Source organism: Lissotriton helveticus, chromosome 3_1, assembly GCF_964261635.1.
Source record: "Lissotriton helveticus chromosome 3_1, aLisHel1.1, whole genome shotgun sequence".
NCBI classification, from domain to species: Eukaryota; Metazoa; Chordata; class Amphibia; order Caudata; family Salamandridae; genus Lissotriton; species Lissotriton helveticus.
Genome location: NC_136061.1, coordinates 2054731399 through 2054744225, shown reverse-complemented (window position 1 = coordinate 2054744225; position 12827 = coordinate 2054731399).

The window sequence follows — 12827 nt, the reverse complement described above, 5'->3', positions numbered from 1 at the left end:
ATCAAAAAAGTAAATATTTAATAATATTAATATATAATATTAACATTATTAAATATAAATGTAAGAAACAGAAAAGTAACTGTTATTTTATTTATTTCAATATAAATACTTTTTACTCAAAGTTGATGATAATAAATATTATTATTGATAGAAAAAATGTTGTGAAATAATTTTGTGTGACAAATTACAACATGTACATAAATGATAATGTGTTATTCTGCAAATACTACATTTTCTAAAATGTTCATGTATTTTTTGATTGTGATTGTATTGTAGTACACATTAAAAAAATAAAAAATTGTAATAAAGTTTTGTGAAAACATCCATTTTGCATTATTTTTTAATATAATAACACGCTAATGTACAATTATATGCAAATGTTTTGGACACTGACCAATTAATAATTGCTATTCCTACTCCTGTCAAACTATTATCAGAGAAGTTGCAGGACAATGACCAATTATTATTTACTATTCCTACTCAAGTGACACTAATATCTGGAAAGGTGCTGGACACTGACCATGTATAAATTAGAATAGCTACTTTAGTATAATGTTATTGTATAAAATATTGTCAAATAATTATATATATTTTAATAATATTATGTACATATATTTAGAGTATATTTATTGCTGAGTAGTACCCAAAATTTTTATTATCCTAAAAATTAGCAACTTTTAGTGACTAAAATGCTTTCAATATATTTTAATATTTTTATATTTTTGTAGCACACTTTATATACACAAAACTGACCCTGAACCCTGAAAATACCCCTTTACCCAAAAATTGAAAACTGTCCCTGAACTCAAACATATACCCCTTTAGCCAAGAACTGAAAACTGACCCTGAACCCTAAAAATACCCCTTTACCCAAGAACTTAAAACTGACCATGAACTATAAAAAATACCCCTTTATCCAAAAACCCAAAACTGACCATGAACCCTAAAAATACCCCTTTACCCAAAAACTTAAAACTGACCCTGAACCCAAAATATAACCCTTTACCCAAGAACTGAAAACTTACCCTGAACCCTAAAAAATACCTCTTTATCCAAAAACCCAAAACTGACCCTGAACCCTAAAAATACCCCTTTATCCAAAAACTGAAAACTGACCCTGAATCCAAATAATACCCCTTTACCAAAGAACTGAAAAATGACCCTGAACCCAAATAATACCCCTTTATCCAAAAACCCAAAACTGACCCTGAACCCTAAAAATACCCCTTCATACAAAAACTGAAAACTGACCCTGAATCCAAATAATACCCCTTTACCCAAGAACTGAAAACTGACCCTGAACCCAATTAATACACCTTTGCCCAAGAACTGAAAACTGACCCTGAACCCTAAAAAAACTCCTTAACCCAAGAACAGAAAACTGACCCTGAACCTTAAAAAAAACCCTTAACCCAAAAACTGAAAACTGACCCTGAACCCTATAAATACCCCTTTACCCAAAAACACAAAACTGACCCTGAACTCTACAAATACCCCTTTATCCAAAAACTGAAAATTGACCCTGAACCCAAATAATACCCCTTTACCCAAGAACTGAAAACTGACCCTGAACCCAAATAATACACCTTTGCCCAAGAACTGAAAACTGACCCTGAACCCTAAAAAACTCCTTAACCCAAGAACTGAAAACTGACCCTGAACCCAAATAATACACCTTCGTCCAAGAACTGAAAACTGACCCTGAACCCAAAAAAACTCCTTAACCCAAGAACTGAAAACTGACCCTGAACCTTAAAAAAAAACCTTTACCCAAAAACTGAAAACTGACCCTGAACCCTATAAATACCCCTTTACCCAAAAACACAAAACTGACCCTGAACCCTACAAATACTCCTTGACCCAAAAATATTTATTATTTTTAATTACCAATTAATTATTAATTAACAATAACAAAGATGTTAATATATGAGCACATTAGCTGTAATTAATTTAATGTAATAATCAATAATATATTTTCAAAAATAATTAATTAACAATAACTAAAAATAAAGAAAGAAAAATGTCTCTAAATAATATAATAAAAAAAAAAAAAAAAATTAACAATGAATTACTAATTAAAAATATGTAAAAAATATATTTAAAAATGAATATAATGATATTAATTATAGATTTAATTAACTAATTAATAATAATTATTTACCAATTAATTAATAATTATAAATATTTATATACATATATGAAATAATTACTTATTTTAAATTACTCCCCACCCTTATCCCCTATTAACCCAACATCCCGCTCCTAAACATTAATTACAATTTATACAAATACCTAAAATATTTATATAGTAGCACAATACCTGTAAATAATTTAATTAAATAATTATTATGATTTGTTCCAAATTAATTACGTAACAATAACAAAATATACTATATATAAAAATTAACTCAAAATAATTTAATTAACTTATTAATATTAATTAATTGTCAATTAATTTTAATTTTTTTTAAAAACTTATATAAATGAATTAACTAAATTATATTAATTAGTTAATAAATTAACTATTTAATATTAATTAGTTACCAAATAATTAATAATTTAAAATATGTACAATAAATATAATAATTAATTAACTAATTAATATTAATTAGTAATTTTTTAAATTAATTAATAATAATTATTTACCAAATAATTAACTAATTAATATTATTTAGTTACCAATTAATTAATAATTTAAAATATGTACAATAAAAATAATAATTCATTAACTAATTAATATTAATTAGTAAATTTATTAATTAATTAATAATAATTATTTACCAAATAATTAATAATTGAAAATATGTACAATAATTATAATAATTAATTAACTAATTAATATTAATTAGTAAATTAATTAATTAATTAATAATCATTATTTACCAATTAATGTAAAAAAAAATTACAAACATATAGTAATTCATTATTTATTTTAAATTACTCCCCACCCTTATCCCCTATTAACCCAACATCCCGCTCCTAAACATTAACTACTATTTATATTACTATTACTAAAAAATAACATTTATTACCTTTTTTCTACATATTATCGATATTTTATACTTTGACTATATATCGATATTTTGTCTTGACGATGTTTTTGAGTCGATATTTTTGTACTCAATATTTTGTTAACATTATTTCATTCGATATTTTTCACAACAATATTTTTTTTTTCGATATTTTGTTATTATCGATATTTTTTACTCGATATTTTATCCATTCGATATTGTGGAGTCGATATTATGTCTAGTTACCGAAATGGATATATAAATATTTTCAAATGCAAGTCATAATTACTGAAATTTCCTGCAAACCGCTCTTGTTCGTATTCTGATAAACATATAATAACCAATACCAGATCCAAGCGCTTTTTATGGAAAATATTCAAGAATGAAAAAATATTGATAGTAATTTGCTTCTTTTTCCCTTTAATTGAAGATGTTACAACTAAGGGCCTTGAGGGGAAGTAGGCATTTCACGAAAGCTATTAATACTTTGTATAGTGTTGCAAGACACACAAATGAAATACATTCTAGTTAGTAAAACTGACCTTTTTAATGATCGAAATCACAATATAACACATAGCCTTTGTTTTGCATTGAAAGCGCTTTCAATCCAAAATTAATGTATTTTACGTCCAACTACTCCAAAGTTCAGAAATATTTTTTTAATTCAGGAATCCTGTACATAGCTTGAAAGATTCTGGTTAAGTGCATGTGCTTTAAAATGACACTTTCTTAAACCCATATATTAACATTTATGTAATGTAATGTAAATTGAGGTTTATATAGCGCATAAATCACCCTAAGGTCTCAGAGCGATTGCAGGACCATTGACAGAGACGTCAGGCAGAGTTTAGTACAGCCAGGTTTTCAATTTTTTCCGAAATCTCAAGTTATTGAGTTCGGTCCTAAGACAGAGCGGAAGGGCATTCCAGGCCTCTGGAGCAGTTTTACAGAAAGCTCTGTCGCCATTTCTGACGGTGCGGACTTTGGGAACCATTAAAAGTTGTTGGTTAGATGATCTAAGCATTCGGGCCTCGTTGTATAATTTCAGTTTGTTGTCCAGATAGGATGGTCCTTGTCCAATGATGTTCTTATGAAACAGGCAGCATAGTTTGAATTTTATGCGCTGTTTGATAGGAAGCCAGTGCAGGGTATTTAGGCATGGCAAACAAGGTATGCGGTAGGGAAGGTTAAGCACCAATCTGGCTGCCGTGTTCTGCAACACCTGAAGTTTTGTCAGAAGATTTTCATTAATGGAAGCTACCAGGGCATTCCCGTAGTCGATCTGACTAATGATAAGACCTTGCACCAGAGGCATTCGGGATGATAGGGGAATCCATTTAAATATTTTCTTTAGGCTGTGCATTATTCCAAAGCAGGTGCCAGTTACTTTGTTAACATGTTCAGCCAAAGATAATTTGTTGTCCACAATGACCCCTAAGTTCCTGACTGATGTCTTAGGAGAGGGACTCGTGCCCAGAGTAGTTGACCACCAGTTCTCTGACCAGATCCTGTCGGCCTTTCCAAAGAGAACAATCTCGGTTTTACCAGTGTTTAACATCAAAAAACTTACTGGACATCCAATCATGTATTGCAATCACGCATTTTTGAAATCTTAATTTGGTCTCACTAGGGTTTGAACCCATAGTAACCAAGAGCTGAGTATCGTCAGCATATGATACAGTTCCAAATCCAAAGGCTTGGATAACTTTGGCCAGAGGGAATACATATAAATTAAAGAGCGTACGGCTCAGTATTGTACCCTGAGGTACGCCTTTATCATTTCTTTGGTAGTCCGAGAGATGCTTTCCCACTTGGACCCTTGAGCGCTTGTTGGACGGATAGCTCTTAAGCCAGAGTAGTGCGGGGCCTCTGACACCAATCTCTGCCAATCGTTCAATCAGAATATGATGCAAGATGGTGTCGAAGGCTGCCGACAAATCAAGCAGAACCAGTATAGCGGGCTGTCCTACGTCCAACGACATCCTGGTTTTATCTACTATGTCGAGCAGGGCAATCTCAGTGCTGTGAGACGCCCTAAAGCCAGACTGAGTAGGATCCAAAAGCTTGTTTATCTCCAGGTAGGTGCCTAGTTGTTTATTTACCAAGGATTCTATTATTTGGCAGGGGAGAAATGGGACGTTAGTTTGAAAATTGTTTTGCATCGGCAGAAGGCTTTTTCAGGATAGGTCTAAATATCGCCTCCTTCCAGTGCAGAGGAACCAAGGCGTGAGACAGAGAGAGGTTCAGAATTTTTGTTAACACAGGGATAAGAGCGAGAGTGATTTTTTGAAGGATCTGGGAGGAAGCTGGATCATTTGGAGAGCCTGACTTTATCTTGTGTAGGGCAGTGTCTACGTCAATTTCTGAGCAAGGAAGAAATTCTTTAAGACCAATATCTGGGGGATCAGATTCCATGTTGGATTCAGCTAATGGGGATGTTGTCTGAGCGGGAAGAGCAGATTGAGAGAAAGATTTGTGGATCTCCTTAATTTTATAATAGAAGTAGGAGAATACAGAATTAACCCACTTCTGTGAGGCCATTGGAGAAGGCTGGCAGGCAGGAGGATTTGTAAAATCTTTTATTATTTTAAACAATTCTTTCTGAGAGTTTGCTGCCTGATGGATCCTATGCCCCCAGTATTCCTTTTTTGCTTTAGCTATTTCTATCTTGTATAGTCTATGTAGGCCTTTGTATTGTTGTTTATCAGGCTCAGTTTTAGTTTTACGCCATTTCCTTTCTGCTGACCTAATGGAGAGTTTGATTTCTTCCAGGTTTAGAGTAAACCATGGGGAGATTATAGAATGCGGCTTGGATTCTTTCAGGGGTGCAATAAGATCTTATGCCGTGGAGATTGCACATTCAAGATCTAAGGCTGCTATGTTTGGATCAGTATGCATAGCAATAGAAGGGGGCACAAAATGAGCCGTGAAAGAATCAAGATTAATCTTATTCCACGGTCTGCTCAGTCGTACTTCTTTACTACTTTCGACTTTTGCTGGGGTTCCAGTAATATGAAATTCAATAACATAATGATCCGACTATAGGACTGGAAAGACTTGATTAATTCCTATCCTTTACGTATTAGTACATACTAGATCTAATGTGTGACCGGCACTATGAGTGGGCCCGGTTTCCAATTGATTCAGGCCCAAGGAATCAAGACTAGAAGTAAGGTCCCTAGTATATGGGTCAAGGGAGTGTTCCATGTGATAATTAAAGTCTCCAAGTAATAAAAATGTATCTGAAGCGAGAACATGTGGTGCTATGGCTTCCATAAGGTTCTCAGCGAATTGTGTTTTCACGCCTGGGGGTCTATAGACAAAGGCAACCTTAAATGCTTCTTTGGGTCTAGTGGTTATGGAAGTGATGGACAACTCTCCCCATTTTTCTAAGCAGGAATCAAGTACATGGACATTGATATATGTCTTATAGACAATTGCAGTGCCTCCACCTCTTTTTCCAATGCGGTAGAGCCTGTGTATCTTTTAATTCTCTGGTAGTGCTATCAAAATATCCGGGGTCGAGGACTCTTGCAGCCAGGTCTCTGTAATAAAAAGCAGATCTGGCTTCTCAGAGTCAAGTAACAACCACACTTCAAGAGCATGTTTGGAAAGAGACCGGGCATTGCAGTCACTCTTATATTGCTGAGATAGTGGATATTCAATAGATGCAGGACAGGGGACTGTATTTAAGGATCGGAGCTCACGGCTCGTATATTGAATTAGAGCCATCATGAGCAAGGAGGCTTTGGAGGGAGGGTTGGGGAGGTTATCACAAGAGCAAAATGTTTATAAAAGAATAACAATAGTGCATAAAAACATACAGAATCCACTGGCAGCTGGCGGCGTCCGGTGTGGACGGGCGCAGACGGGCTTGCCGTCTAGGACGCACTACAGAGGTTAATGTACATAATTTCACATTAATAACCTCACACTGCACCCTTTTAATAATACCAGCCAGGGGCTTAATTAAAGTCTTTTTTTCCCCACGAGCCAGGTATTTTTTACTATCACTTTCACCACCCCACCACTCACATAAAATACCCCACCCTATTTCACACATAGTCCACAGTAAGTGCTCCTACGTAGTCGTCGGTCGCAGCACGCCGCATCCCGTAGAGGGGTGCGAAGACCGCAATGATGAAGCATGACACCAAGGGGCCTGTTGGTGTGTGAGGGGTATTTAAACAACACGGTGTGCTCCCCACCACTGTAGGGACCACCACCACCGCCTTAGTGGATTCCACTTTGTTTACTTGTACTGCGCTGGGAGACTGAATCCACTGTTTCTCTCCCTCCCTCCTATGTTTATATAGTAGCCCTCCGCTCAAGTGGCACAAGCCGTGGCGGACCGGGGGGCACCGGAATGCAAACAGGAGTAAAAACAATTAAAAGCAGGTACGTTTTTTAAATCAACAGATGGTGCAAATATGCAGTCGTGCAAAAAAGCCAATCAAGTTTAGGAGATTTGAACACGCAGGCAGTGTGCAGCCCAGCCTGACTGTCACTAAGGAATGGAGGTGGTAGTGTTTTGCTGCGCGCGTCCGTTCGGCGCACCTGCTGAAATACAGCAGGTGGGCGGGACCGCATCAGGGAGCAGAAAGTATGGAACGCTAATCCCGCGCTCCAGGAAGTAGGAAAGCCTGGGTGGAAACGGTGTTGACCCCTCCGCTCAAGCGGCACAAGCCGTGGTGGACCGGGGGGCACCGGAATGCAAACAGGAGTAAAAACAATTAAAAGCAGGTACGGTTTTAAAGCAACAGATGGTGCAAATATGCAGTCGTGCAAAAAAGCCAATCAAGTTTAGGAGATTTGATCACGCAGGCAGTGTGCAGCCCAGCCTGACTGTCACTGACGAATGGAGGTGGTAGTGTTAGCACCATTTGTAGAATTGTTATAAACACATAGTAAACTTTAGAACCAATTAACACTGTGATCATTCACAAAGTAAGTGAAGCTTATTATATAGAAGACAAACAGGGAAAACATGTATCGCATTACTGCCATCGGTTGCAAATGTTAGCTCTTTTATTTCCCAGCATTTAGCACCTTAATGCAGTGTGTATTGCATATGATAATATTCTCAGCACTCTATAATGCTTACAGTTATGTACCAGAGAGCTAGTTGAAGTGGCCAAGTGTGGGTCTAGACTACCAGATGTGTCTCTTTGTATCAATTCAGAACTGTCCTGTCAGATATAACCACTGCTAACACGGGCAGCCATGGCTTCCCCGGAGATCTCACATCCCAGAGGCTAGCTCAGTGTCTGATCAGACAGGGGAGCTGGCTCTTCTAGGATAGAAATGGCATGGATTGAATTCCATAGGTTTTTTGTGTTCTTCGGCACTCTCAAAACACACATTAAGGGTGCCTTTGTCGTAGCGACCGAAAGAACTCCCATTTCGAGGTTCTGACCAGCTGCAGCTGCCACAATAAAGAAGTGTGAGGCAGGTTGAGGGGGCGTGGGGGAGCGTGGGAGAGCAGCACGTGGGGGGGTTATACTAAACAATAAAAAATTACCTAGAACTGCCCCCCGCGTCGCACTTAGAATAGTCCTTCCTGGTCCCAGCAAGAACTGGGGCCACATCACGGACTCCCTGCAATCCACGCATAGCTCTCACTTAAGAACAGCGCAGAGATTGGTCTGAGCTTACAGGAAAGACGCCCTGCTCAGGCCAGGGAGTCTCTGGGTTTTCTCCAGCTAGTCTGCTCAATACAGCTAGGCTGGATGGAAAAAACCTAAGTGTTCTCGTGTGTTTTGGCCTGAGACAGCCGGCCAAACCTCATATGCACACTTAGGGAGTGGAGTGCATGTCTTACTCCTCCTCCCAATACCCCGCCCCTCCCTTCACAAGCTGGCTCCGAGCTGGAAAATGAAAAATAAAACAATGAGATTGTTTTATTTTTCCTCAACTGGCTCTGAATCAGGCAGTGGGGCGACGCTCCTCTACCTTTGCGGAGGAGCCACCATGCTTTGTACTAAGCATGGGCCGATTTTGCGAATTGGCAATCCGCGAAATTGCGTATTTACGGATTCGCAATCCGCAAAATCCATGAACTCTCACGAATTTTGCGGATTCCTTTTTTTTTTTTTTCACAAGTGTTTCTGCCATTTCGCAAGGGGTTTTTACCAGTTCGCAAACGCGAACTTACTTGTCGGGTAGCAACGGTCGCGACCATGTTGTTTCTACGTCTGGTTCATCACAGCACCCTCTGTTTCACCACTGCCACCCTCTGTTTCACCACTGCCACCCTCTGGCTCACCCATGCCACCCTCTGGCTCACCCATGCCACCCTCTGGCTCACCCATGCCACCCTCTAGTTCATCACTGTAGATTATGGGAAAAGCACACCTGCCCTGCCTCAACTGACATGAATGAATTAGGGGCTGATTAATGTGTCACTGAATTTGAACTTCCAGGCTGGCACTTGCTTCCTTATCTGTAATTGCTTTCTGTTGCAGTGTAATTTTTTTAACAGGACCTTTGTTGTATACTTGTAGCTATTCTCTGAGGCTGCTGTGAGGGTCAGAGCAGGGTCATAGAATAGTTGCAAGTAGGCAACTGAACTCTGAAGGGGCCCCTCAGGAAGCAATACAGGGAATGGTTATTAATGATAAGATTGAACTTTTGCACCTGCTGAGTGCTTTCAGTTTTGCAAAAATCCAAATATCCAGCAGCATCCACAAAAAGTAATCCTTCCAGGTCAAGATCCAAATCAAAGTGACCAGCACATGAAGAAAGCACTGGGAGGAGCCTGCTGGACAAGAACAGGAAGTTGGAGACTGTGGGGCACTTCCTTCCTCCCACCCCCCCAAAATGGACTCCTTGCAAAAAATAAGTGCAGGCAAATGTCAACCTGAGGTGTTATTCTGATAAAAATCATAATTTTCAAGGTTTATGCTGCCTGCTGGTGGATTTCTTGTGCGAAATTGTAAATTTTGCAATCTCGCAATTGCGAGATTGTCGCTGCCCGCCGCATCTACGTGTTTGCAAGTGTTTACTCCCGCGATGCGTGATCACGGGCCTTTATGACGTACTCCCGTTGCCAAACTCTCGCTGTGCAAGGTGGCAAGCCGCGATGACGGTGACAAACTCCCGTGAGATCCCGCAGCAAGATCCAAAATGGCGCAGCACACGCAAACATGGAGAAAAACAACTCTGCAAATGCTGAATGACCGTAAGTGAACGCTGCGCGCCGCAAAATTGTATAGTATTCTAGTTGGCAAGTGCGACCAAGCAAAAAATCCGCTTCGCACGGATTTATGAATTTTCGGCAAATTCGCGAGAGTTCGCGGATTGCGAATTTGCCGAAAATCCACAAATTCCGAGAGCGGAACGGATTTTACGCACATGCTTACTTTGTACCACCTATTTCAAGAAAAAGGTAGCCCAGTGTCTGTTGTGCCCTGTCAAAATAGTAATCTGTCCAGTGTTTTTCAATGGTGAATGTCAGATTGGACTAGCATGTAGTAATAATGTGCCTAAATTATAATATTGTTAGCATCAGAGCAATGGTCCCCTAACACCAATTCATGCTACACATTGGTGCGCGAGTCGTGAAACAGGTCCTACAGATGTATGGCTAGATTATATGAGACTTCATACTGCAATGCTGTAAAGAACTCACAGTTTGCGGGCCACATGAACACAACATCTTTACATTGTTATTTATGACATGGGTAAGGAATATATGGCTGTCACACAAGCATCTCATGTTCAGAAAGATTGTTGAAGTAAGGATTAGCAAGCCTTCTCAAAGCCATTAGGTGAGGATTTAATGTGCAAACAGCATGTGGGCTTACCCACTTTGGCATAATAAAGCCAGGCATATTGGATTTGACAGTGCGTGTTTGATCGGTGTATATGACGTGCCCAAGGAGGCAAAATAAACTTTTGCCTAAAACATTAAACTAAAACCTACTGCATTGGACATAGAAACCAAAAGGATTGCTTTCTGTATACTATGCAAGCATGTCGTAAAAATGTAATGTGTGATGATTCTGAATAACTTTTGCAAAATAGTCACTCATGCATTGTAGTGCATGCACCCCAATGATGTGGAATTATAAATCAACCAGCCATCTGCTTGCAATTATAGGGAAATACTCCTCTATGAGGAGCCAAAGGCCAATATATATACTTTTTAAAGAATTGGTAATAATAGGTATGCAGACTGCTATGGGGTCCAGCCTGAAATTAAAATGATCAAAGTGTGTAATTTCTATGTGGTTTAAGGCAAATAAGGTAAATAACATTTCCCGCGCAGTTTCTAAATACAGGAGCGGGTCTACGTCAGAATGTGCAATACTGTGTAGGTGCTTTAGGCAGGTGAATCATAATTATGTGCTCACCATATACCAGAATCAATCATTCTACAGCACCTGTGCACATGCACTGTAAAAGAATATTGATGCATAAATGTGCAACATTTCAATGAATACAAATTAAAAAAATACATTAGTTCAGTTGTCTGCAACAACACACAGGAGGCAACATTACATGTCTGCAGCAACACATAGGAGGCCAACAATTACATGTCTGTAACAACACACTGGAGGCAACAATTATATCAGATTTTTGTTTGAAGGGGAAGCAACAAGCCACAGCAATATTGCATATAGGCCTGGCAGTCCGAAGAGCAATGACTTCCTTCGATTCGATAAAAAAACGTTTTTGTAGCGGCAAACGGCATGGTGAGTTCCACAGTGCTCGTGCCTTCTTAACATAAGTGTTTGAGGAGCATCTCATAATTAAATGGATGCTCTATTTTTTAACTTCTTAGAGTTAATCAGCCTAGTATTCTACAGGAGAGGAGGTCTCACTGACGTCACGGAAACCATAGGGGGATTTTCTCAAGAACCTGTGATAATTACCTCAAAATTAGCTTAATGCAACTCTTCACATCACAGTCTATCACGGGAAAATAAGGCTGTGTTAACGTCATATTCTCAACATGGCAGGACCATGCGATAGGCTCACGATAACACGTCCAATGTCTGTGATAAAGTCAACGTGACGCAGCAAAAATGCAAAACACGATACAAAAAAACACAAAAAACAGCTACAGGCCTGCAATTCCCAAGCGTCAAGTGGGAAAAGGCACCATAAAAGCATAACAAAAACAAAGGGAAACAAAAAGAAACTGCGTAGCACCATGGATGCACCCAGACCGAGCGCAGAGGCCAACGCGAACCCCACAAGCCCCACAGAACACCAGCAAGGCACCTCGGGATCGGGTAAGGCCATGGAGAAGAGGAAGAGGAAGAAAGGTGCAGTCCACAGGAAAACCAGATCAGTGTCACAGAGGTGACAGAACACTACCATCAACTGAACTTCAATTTGACAAATGTGAATGCAGGCGGAGTGTCGAGGAGGTCAATGGAGGAGGCCAAGAGGGGCTGGCATTATGTGAAAAGCCAAACCAAGCACAGGCCTGCTGCCAAAAGGAAGGCAGCAATGGCGACAGGAGGTGGGAGTCCTGTGCCACAGGAGGAGCTGGAGGAAATGGAGGCTACAGTCATCAGCGTGGAGACGGTGCAAGGAGTTGGGAGTCCGGACACAGCTCGATAGGACCAGACACGACATCAACAGGGTGAGTAACGACCAGGTACTGGCGGCACGGGGGGAAATGGGCGGAATGGCACACATGCACCCAAAATGACCCAGGATCATGTCCCTGATCCCCGTGGCACACTGCAGCACACACACAAACACCAAGTAGGCCCCCGTCCACCATGTGCCTAAAGGGGTCCCACTCCACACATCAAAAATCCCACAACCAACACATGCACACATGTGAAACCCCGCACAGAT